At 48.2% G+C, this 9,467-nt stretch overlaps 1 pseudogene; it reads left to right on the plus strand.

The window, feature by feature from the left end:
* The first annotated feature begins 5,162 nt into the window (after positions 1-5,162).
* On the plus strand, positions 5,163-7,183 carry LOC120243208 (annotated as a pseudogene).
* The last annotated feature ends 2,284 nt before the right edge of the window (positions 7,184-9,467 follow it).

Genomic DNA, 9,467 nt, shown 5'->3' on the forward strand with positions numbered 1-9,467 from the left:
TCAGGGGCTAAGGGGGTAGCAGATAAACTAGCAGAGAAGCTGAGTGAGAAAGATGGAAGCAATGGCTCTATCTTCTGTCTTCCAGATCAGCTCTCCCTCAGAGCCCAGTCTCTGCAGCTCTGAACCATTCTGCCAACAGCCCTTTGCCTTCTTTATGTTCTAGGGCTCCGTGCAATGTTAGTCTCCCAATGTGACTCATTCTGCCTGGGCTCAGCCCACCGGCTCTTGGGCTCTCCTTACACTCTGGAGGAAGATTCTGGAAGCTCTGAGCAAGAGCCTGTAACTCTCCCTGTGGGTTGGTATTGTCCACTGGGGCTAGGGGCCTTGGCTCACAGGGGCCACTGGGGCCAGAGGAGGTCAGTTTACAGAGGAGATGCTCTGTATCTGGTACAGCGTCGCTGGCCCAGGCATTAGGCCCAGAGGATCCCAAATTGAGCAGACTTCTGTCCCAGAGAGGATCTTAAGAGTAGCCCTTCTAGCAGCAATTATAAGCTCCTCTCTGTGTTGACTTCTGTCATCCCCAAGTCTTAAGCAAAGTTTTGTCAAATGCTAACAATAATAGAAAGACATTAGAGGTCAGAGGCCTGCAGGCAAATTGTGCCTTCAAAACCGAGACACGGGGAGACACAAGGATTACTTCACAACTCCAGCTGTCTCTCAAACAAGTCTGTTCAGACATCTTCAAATATGCATTTTAGCACTTCTCTCCGCCAGAGTGTTGACACTCAGGCTGGCTTCCCCAGGGCTGAGTGAGGCCTCGGCGGGTCCGTGTAGCACTCTCCTGGTGTTCAGAGGCACAGGCAGCGCCCAGAGGCAGAAGCCCGAGCCAGAGCATTCCTGCTTCTCAATCAGTACCTTCTCTGTTTGCAAATCCCGTGGCACAAACCACTCCATACGCGTGGACAAATCTGTCCAGACTCCAAAAGATACAATCCTTGGGAGTGAGGGAAGGACAGTCTTCCCCCACAGCCTGGCTGTGATTTCCTGTGCCCCACCTCTCAGCTCAGGCCAGGAAGATACTTAGAGCAGATGAGGAAACTCGGGGACTTCAGTGAAGCCAGGTAAGGACCTTGACGCTGGGTCTCACTGAGGGCCTGGGGTTGTGCTGCCTTTGGGACCCACCGTCCTGCAAAGGTGTGGAATAGCATCTCTCAGGATTTAAATTAGTGCCCGGCTGTGCTAATCTAGTAACTTCCATTTAGCAACCCCTTTATTTTGAAAATATTAAACCTACGGAGAAGTTAAAAGAGTAGTATAATAAACTCCCACATGTCCTTTACCAAGATTCACTAATATTTTACATTTGCTGTATTGTCTCTTTCTTTTTAAAAAATATTTTATTTCTTAAGTTTATTTATTTGTGAGAGAGAGAGAGCAGGGGACAGGCAGAGAGAAAGGGAGAGAGAGAATACCAAGCAGGCTTTGCACCATCAGCATGGAGCCTGACGTGGGGCTCAAACCCACAAACCATGAGATCATGACCTGAGCCCAAATCAAGAGTCAGACGTTTAACTGGCTGAACCACCCAGGTTCCCCTTGTCTCTCTCTTTCTTACACACACACACACACACACACACACACACACACACAGATGTAAATCATTTTAGTATTCTTTTTTTTCTGAACTATTTGAGGATGCGATACATTTCAGATATCATAACACTTCATCCATAAATACTTCAGCACATAGCTCTTAAGAACAAGGACATTTTCTTATCTATCCTTAGGACAACTATCAAGTTAAGAAAATGTCATTGATACTATGATCTAGTATATGGTCCTTATTCTAATTTTGCCCTGTGTCCCATGCTGTCTTTTGTAGGAATTTAAAATTTTTTTAAGTTTATCTCCCTTATTTTTGAGGTATTTTGAATGGGGTAGAGGCAGAGAGAGGGTAGGAGAATTGCAGGCAGGCTCTGTGCTGTCAGCCCAGAGCCCGATGCTCATGATCTGAGCAGAGATCAGGAGTCGGAACTTAACCTACAGAGCCACCCAGGTGCCCTCAGAGCAATTTTTTCTCCCTCAGATCCAGTACCAATCCAGAATCACGTGTTGCGGTTTTTTACCTATAAAAGTTCTTCTCGGTTTCTTTTGCCTTTCATAATACTGACTTTTTGGAAGAGTTTGGGGGTCTCACAGGTTTCTCCTGATTAGATTCAGTGTCTGCATTTGGGAAAGGGATGCCACATGAATGACGCTGTGTTCTCCTTGCCGCCTCAGTCTTAAGTACTGCCTCTGGAGTGGGACCGCAGGAATTGGAACCTGAGTCCACTATCAACCCGTGTAACTGCGGATACACCACGGAACCTCTCTAGCTAGGCCTTGCTTTTGTCACCTGGGAGATGGGCAGCATAGTATCTACCTCATGAGGTTATTGGGGGGATTAAATGAACTAATCCACAGAAAGTGCTTTGCCCAGGTGGGTTATTGCTCAGTCGATGGGGCGGGGTGTGTGAGTGGTGCCGAAGAGGAAGACAATGTCAGTGATGGTGAGCAGCAGAGCCTGGAAGGGCCCCCAGCCCCAGGCTAGCGTCCACCTGAGGACAGAACCAATGACTGGCTACCTGAGAGGCTGGGGGTGGGGGGCGGGTAAGAGAGGCAGGAAGGATATTCCTATCCTGTGGGGCTGGGAGGGCCCGGATCACTCACTCACTCACTCACTCGTTTACACTTTATCTCTCACCTGCTTCCAGAAAGGCTTTGAAGTGGCTCATAATTAAAGCCTCAGGTGCCTCAGCCTGCTGAGACGGGAAGCACCGCATCCTAGCTGGAGCTGGCTTGGCCCGGCTGGCACAGCTGGGCGGGTCTGGGCTCACAGGGAGGGACGGAAGAGGGCCTGACTGCCATGGTGTGAGGGTGGAGGATGGCAGGTATGAGAGACCCTGAAGGAAGCTGGCAGGCCCTGACTGATCACCTGGGGCAGAAGGACAGAGGGACTGGAGGTTGGGAGTGTCCAGAGTGAACAAGGGAATCGGGGAGGGGGTAGGAGCCCTGAAAAGGGGCTCTACAGAGTCTCAGAATCTGGCTGGGCCCATTTCCTATATTTGCCGAGTGGCAGTCTCGGGCTCAGGACTTCCCTAGGACTTTACCATGCCAGCCCTAGCTCCCCCCCCCCCCCCGCCCCAGGCTAAAGGCCCTGTCTGCCAACAGGCATCTCTGGAGGGCAGGCCTTTCCACTGGGTTCCAGGTGCTTCTGGCCTCAGGCTGAAATGCTTGTTAGAGGAAATCCGGTCTTCCCTCTACCCCCTTACCGGTTCCCCCCACAACCTCCCTCCCTCAGCCCCACCCACCGCACCCTACACGGTCCACCGCCTTTGTCTGGCAGCACTTTCAAGGATGTCCCTGCCCCCATCCTCCTTTCTCCACTGGGGGCCCGAGTTTTGTCTGCCCCTCCCCCACACCATTTCCTGCCTCTTACCTTAAACATCCTGACTTGCCCCCACCTCTGCTCTGCTCAGGTTTCCTTAGGAGGGGTGCTGACACCGCCATTCCCACATTACACCGAGTTTTGGCAAGTCCAGCCCAACGGACAGACTCTGTGTCACACTTCCCTACAGGTACTTAAACCACACTTTACCGTGTAATGGAATACCTTCCATTTGGGGAAGAGGAAGGGGCTCCCCCAGGCGGGACTCAACATGATGACGGTTCCTAAAGGTAGGCGCTGGAATTCAGGGTAAAAAGTAAGGCGGCAAGACTGGGGGTTGGGGGGGAGAGGATCTGAAGTTATAGAAGCAGCAGCTGCCCGCCTGGGTTGTGGGGCTGCCCACGAGGCAGAGGTGGCCACTGGGCTCAGAGGATCCTCACCTCCACTCCTGCTATGCAGAGGAAACCCCACCCTTGAGATCAAACTACAGGAGAAGGAAAATGAAGTGAGAGGGAGAGGGAGCCCGGAGAGTACAGGTCTCAAATCTTAAGACCAGAGGACAGTCTGGGAGCCAGATGTACTGTGGTGGCCATTTCATAATGTATATAAGTGTCTAATCACTATTGTACACCTGAAACTAGGAGAGTATTGTGGGTCAGCTACACATCAATAATAGTTATAAAATGCTGTGATGGACAACCGGGTGCAGGTTTTTATATGGACATGGATTTTCAACACATTTGGGTGAATACCAAAGACCACAGTTGCTAGGTCATATAAGAGTATGTTTAATTTCGGGAGAAACTGCCAAAATGCCTTCCAAAGTGGTGGTACCATTCTGCATTCCCACCAGCAATGAGCTAGAGTTTCCGTTGCCCCACATCCTCCCCAGCTTCTGGTGTTGCCAGTGTTTTGGATTTTGGCCATTCTAATAGGTGTGTGGGGGGGAGGGGTATCTCATTGTTTTAATTTGCAATTCCCTAATGACAATGCGACATAGAGTGTCTTTTCATGTGCTTATTTTCCATTTGCTCCCGAATCTTTAGTGAAGATTCTTTTCAGGTATTTTGCCCATTCTTTTAATGTTTATTTATTTTTGAAAGAGACAGAGAGATAGTACAAGCAGGGGAGGGGCAGAGAGAGAGAGAGGTAGACAGAATCTGAAGCAGTTCCAGGCTCTGAGCTGTCAGCACGGAGCCTGATGCAGGGCTCGAACCCATGAACTATGAGATCATGACCTGAGCCAAAGTTGGATACTCAGCTGACTGAGCCACCCAGGTGCCCCTGCCCAGTTTTTAAAAATTGGATTGTTCATTTTCTTATTGTTAACTTTTAAGAGTTCTTTGTATATTTGAGATAGCAGTCCTTTATCTGATGTGACTTTTGCAAATATTTTCTCCCAGTCTGTGGCTTGTCTTCTCATTTACCTGGCAGTGTCTTTTGCATAGCAGATGTTTTTAGTTGTAATGAAGTCTAGCTCATCAATTATTTCTTTCATGGACTGTGCCTTTGACATTATATCTGAAGTCATCCCCTATGTCACCTTGATTTTCTCCTATCTTATTTTTTTTAATTGTTTTTAATGTTTATCTTTGAGAGAGGGAGAGAGAGACAGAGTATGAGCAGGGGAGGAGCAAAGAGAGAGACATAGAATCTGAAGCAGGCTCTAGGCTCTGAGTTGTCAGCACAGAGCCCAGCGTGGGGCTTGAACTCACAGACTGTGAGATCATGACCTGAGCTAAAGTCAGACACTGAACTGACTGACCACCCAGGCGCCTCGTCTCTGATTTTATCTTTTGATGGTGGCTGGTCCATGAAGCATACAGCTACTTCTTTCCAGGGAAACCAACACCTTATCAGTGCAATACCTGGTGACAGTGTGCTACCAGATGTTCAGTCAGTTGTCACAACAGCCAAAATGCAGGACCTCAGACAGCAAGTTCAGATCTTAATTGTTCATCAGTGAAAACTAGAAGCTGAACTTCTTCAAATAGAAGAAGTTGTTCCTGGAAAGCACAGATTCATTTAACAATGAACTTGAAAGGTTATGGGTCAAAGATGGACGTGGATATAGAGAAAATTGCAGTTGAAATTGCACAGGCAGAGGACCAGAACTGCGAAAGCTAGAGAGAAGGAAAAGGAGGCGGCAGAGTGAGTCAAATGGGGTTGGAACAATATTGGTTCCTGAGGAAGAGGGAGCAGCTAACAAAACTAAAGAAGAGAAAGAAAACAAGGAAGAGCACTCCACTGGAGACCGAGAAGGTGCTTTGAAGAAATGAGAAAGCCCAGAGAGTGGTGAAGAAGGCATGTCTGCTCCTGAGGATGGGGCAGGAGGGGTGACCAGTGACAGTGATACTGGCTTGAAGAGCAACACATGCGACAGGAGAGGGGCCACCATGAGATCCTATACCAGAGGACGAGAACAAAGAAATGGTGCCTTGGTTATATGTTCTAAAGAATTTTATAAATCAAGGGCACTTGGGTGGCTCAGTCTGTTGAATGTCAGACTTGGCTCAGGTCATGATCTCACAGCTTGTGGGTTCGAGCCTTGGGCTCTGTGCTAACAGCTCAGATTCTGTGTTTCCCTCTCTCTGCCCCTCCCCCACTCATGCTCTGTCCCTCTCTCTCTCTCTCAAAAATAAATAAATGTTAAAAAAGAATTCTATAAAGAAAGAGTGTTTTTGAGCCAAGAAGAGAACAACAGGAGAGGAATGGAGCCTGTAGAGGCTGTTTTTAGGCAACAGGCTTGAGTGATGGGAAGCTGAGTAAGGCCAAACGGCCGATGTGACCACTGACCACCGACCATTAAGCGACCCACGTCAGTCACAGTTCCTAAGATTGCCAAAAAAGGGAGAATTCCGTATGTTCCCATACTCCCTCACTCTACCCCATAACTATAACTGTGTCCCCCCACACACACTCACACCCTCCCACCGCCTGGTGGCCGTGTCTCCTTTGCTGTCCTGCCTCCCACTCCCTTGGTGTGTAGTCACACTTCTATCTCCTTTGTTCTGCCTGGGGGGCATTCTTTCACTGACCCGCCGTCTGCCCCCACCTGATTGGGATGCCACCTATTTGGTGGCCCCCATTCAATTGGAGCACCCCACAGAACCCTCCTCTATCCCTGCATGGCTGGTCAGATGCTCTCTCCCAAGACTCCAAGACCTAATGGAGACGGGAAGGAGGAAATGGATGGAGGTCCTTTGTCCGTCAGTGGCTGCCATCGTCCATGTCCCATTCTCCCTGCCTCCTCCTCCTCCTCCGGTCAGTGGGGCCCTGGCCAGGTTGCTCTGCTGTGAAGCTCTTCCTATTGTTCCTCCTGCCTGGCCTCTGGCTTTCCCAGACTCCTTCCAATACTTTCCATTTCATTTAAGCTAAGTTAGCTACTTAAGTGGGTTTCTGTTGCTTGAAGTCAGGGAACTGGAACCGATACATGTCGGGAAGCGGCTATCCCAGCCATGACTCGGCATGTTCTCCCAGTTTAGTAACGACAAGCCAGAGCTCTGTGGCCCAAACTGAAATTTCCGAGAGAACCAACCCATTGGCCAGCTCCAGTTAGGCTGGACCAATCAGATCGGCCTGGCTCCAGAAGGCAGAGTAACGTGGCGCTAATGAGGCTAATGGGAGGCTGGCAGCACGTATGTCCACATATGGCTCTGCCGACTGTGCAGTGTGTAGCTCCAAGGGCCCCATTCACGCTATAGACATTGTAAATAAGCATATTCATAATGAAACTATTTTGGCAGACGGCAATAAAGTGTGTTGAGAAAGGGGCGCTTTTGTCTCTAATTCTTATTCTAGTGTCCCATGGACTAGGGGCAGCCCCAGCTAGGCCCACTCCTCAGCATGGAGGGGTCTGGGGGGCAGCTCTTCAAGAAAATAGCATGGGCTGGGCACATGCCAACAGTGTTCTACGTATCACACACAGCCGGGGCAGGGTGGGGCAGGCTCAGTGACCTTGATATCCGGCACACATATAACATCACCTCTTAATGTGAAATAACTGGTTGTGAAGCAGCTAACTTGAGAAAGTGGTTCAAGGCTTTGGAATGAGAGAGGATGACGGGAGAATGTCTGGGCAGCAAGCTCTGGTAAGCTATGTTCTACTGAAGGGGTTCGGGGCACATTCCTAGCAAAACGCACCAAAAGATTTCTCCTCTTTGTAGCTCCCTTGGAGAGTGTCCATTTATTTGGTCAATGGCTGTGTGTCAGCTCTGGATCATGGGCTGGGGCTACAGCAGGAATAAGAGAGGCAAGGTCTAGTCTAGTGCAACAAATTACACATGCGCTATGAAAGGGAAAGCCCAGGGTATTAGGAGAGTGCCCTTATAATAAGGGGATCAGACTTAGGAATCAGGAAAAACTACAGGGAGAGTAGGATTCAACCAGGTGAAAAGTGGGGTAGGGTAGATGAGGGAGGATTTATTTAAGCTACCGGCTAAGCTCCTGTTAGAAAGAAACTGAAAAATGCAATGGGTCAAATAAGATAGAAGTGCTTTCTCTTTCCTGTGAAGTTCTAGCAGCAGGCAGGGTCCAAAATGAGTAGTTGTCTCAGCTCTGTGAAGTCAGATCAAAGTAACAGTGGTTTAGGGGCACCCGGCTGGGTCAGTCTGAAGAGCGTGCTACTCTCGATCTTGGCGTTGTGAGTTTGAGTCTATGTTGGGTGTAGAGATTACTTAAAAATAAAATCTTAAAGGGGCGCTTGGGTGGCACAGTTGGTTAGGCGTCTGACCTCAGCTCAGGTCATGATCTCACGGTTGATGGGTTCAAGCCCCTCATCGAACTCTCTGCTATCAGTGCAGAGCCTGCTTTGGATCCTCTGTCCCCCTCTCTGCCCCTCCCCTCTCCACATGTACTCTCTCTCTCAAAAATAAATGAACATCAAAAAATATATATATCTTTTAAAAAAACCCACAAAGTAACAATAGTTCAAACACGTAAGCAATTTTCTTCCCTCTCTCATGGTAAAGCCCAGAACTAGAGAGGAGGGGGTTGGTGCAGAAATTCTGCCTCATGAAGTCTGCGGGGAAGTTACCTACAAGGGTTTGTCAGGGAAGCAGAACCATTATATTATGGAATCAATGATTTATTACAGGTATTAGATTTTACCCAATTATTAAGGGAGCAAGAGAAGTAAAGGTCACAAAGAGGAGTTGGAGGATCACAGAAAGTCACTACTTGAGCATCCAGAAGCCCAAGGGTCTGTAAGAAATGAATGTTTAATGAAATATGTAAATCATCAAACTTTGAACAAGAAGAAATAGAAAATAAGCCAGCAACCAGGAAAATAATTTAAATGATCTCCTTTAAAAATTTTTTCTCAAAAAAAATTTTTTTTAAAAAGGATGCCTGGGTGGCTCAGTCAGTTAAGCATCTGACTTTAGCTCAGGTCATGATCTTACGGTTTGTGGGTTGATAGCCCAGAGCCTGGAGCCTTATTTGGATTTTATGTTTCTCTCTATCCCTCCTCTGCCTACGTTCTCTGTTTCTCTCTCAAAATAAACATTTTTTTAAAAATTAAATTTTTTTTCTCAGCTCCATTGGCTTTATAGCTAAGTTCTACCAAGCCCATTGTGTTAAGCACATCTTTTAATTTCTAATGCTTCATATCTGAGGCCTTGCTAACCCTGGGGAGACTGACCCCTAAGGGCCAGCCAGTTCCTAGAGATAATAAAGGATTCACCTGCGAGCATAATTTTCACATATAAACTAACCAGTCCAGAGCCCACACCCCGCTACCTCTTCTAGCCAGTTCCTGCCACTCCAGGCCGCTCGTATTTCCTCGCTCTAAACACCCTGGGCCAGGTACCAGGCAACTAGGGACAGCCTCTACACCCAAGAGCCCGCTGAAATTGTTTAAACTAGCCAACCCTGAGCCTGCTCGCCTTGCCTCGCCTTATCTCCTGGCCACGTGCCTGGCATGTGAGGGGACATGTGAGTGCTGTTTGCTACAACAGAGTAATTTTCTGCATACTAAGTATCCATCATTAGGAGAAGTAAACGTGATGGATAGATGCATTCTGTGGAGGAAATGGGGAGCAGTTAGAAGCAATGGGTTTGAGATATAGAGAACAACATGAAAAAAGTAAGGGCAAGAAAG

The sequence above is a fragment of the Hyaena hyaena genome, unplaced genomic scaffold (genome assembly GCF_003009895.1).
Source record: "Hyaena hyaena isolate Hyena2069 unplaced genomic scaffold, ASM300989v1 scaffold_331, whole genome shotgun sequence".
NCBI lineage: Eukaryota > Metazoa > Chordata > Mammalia > Carnivora > Hyaenidae > Hyaena > Hyaena hyaena.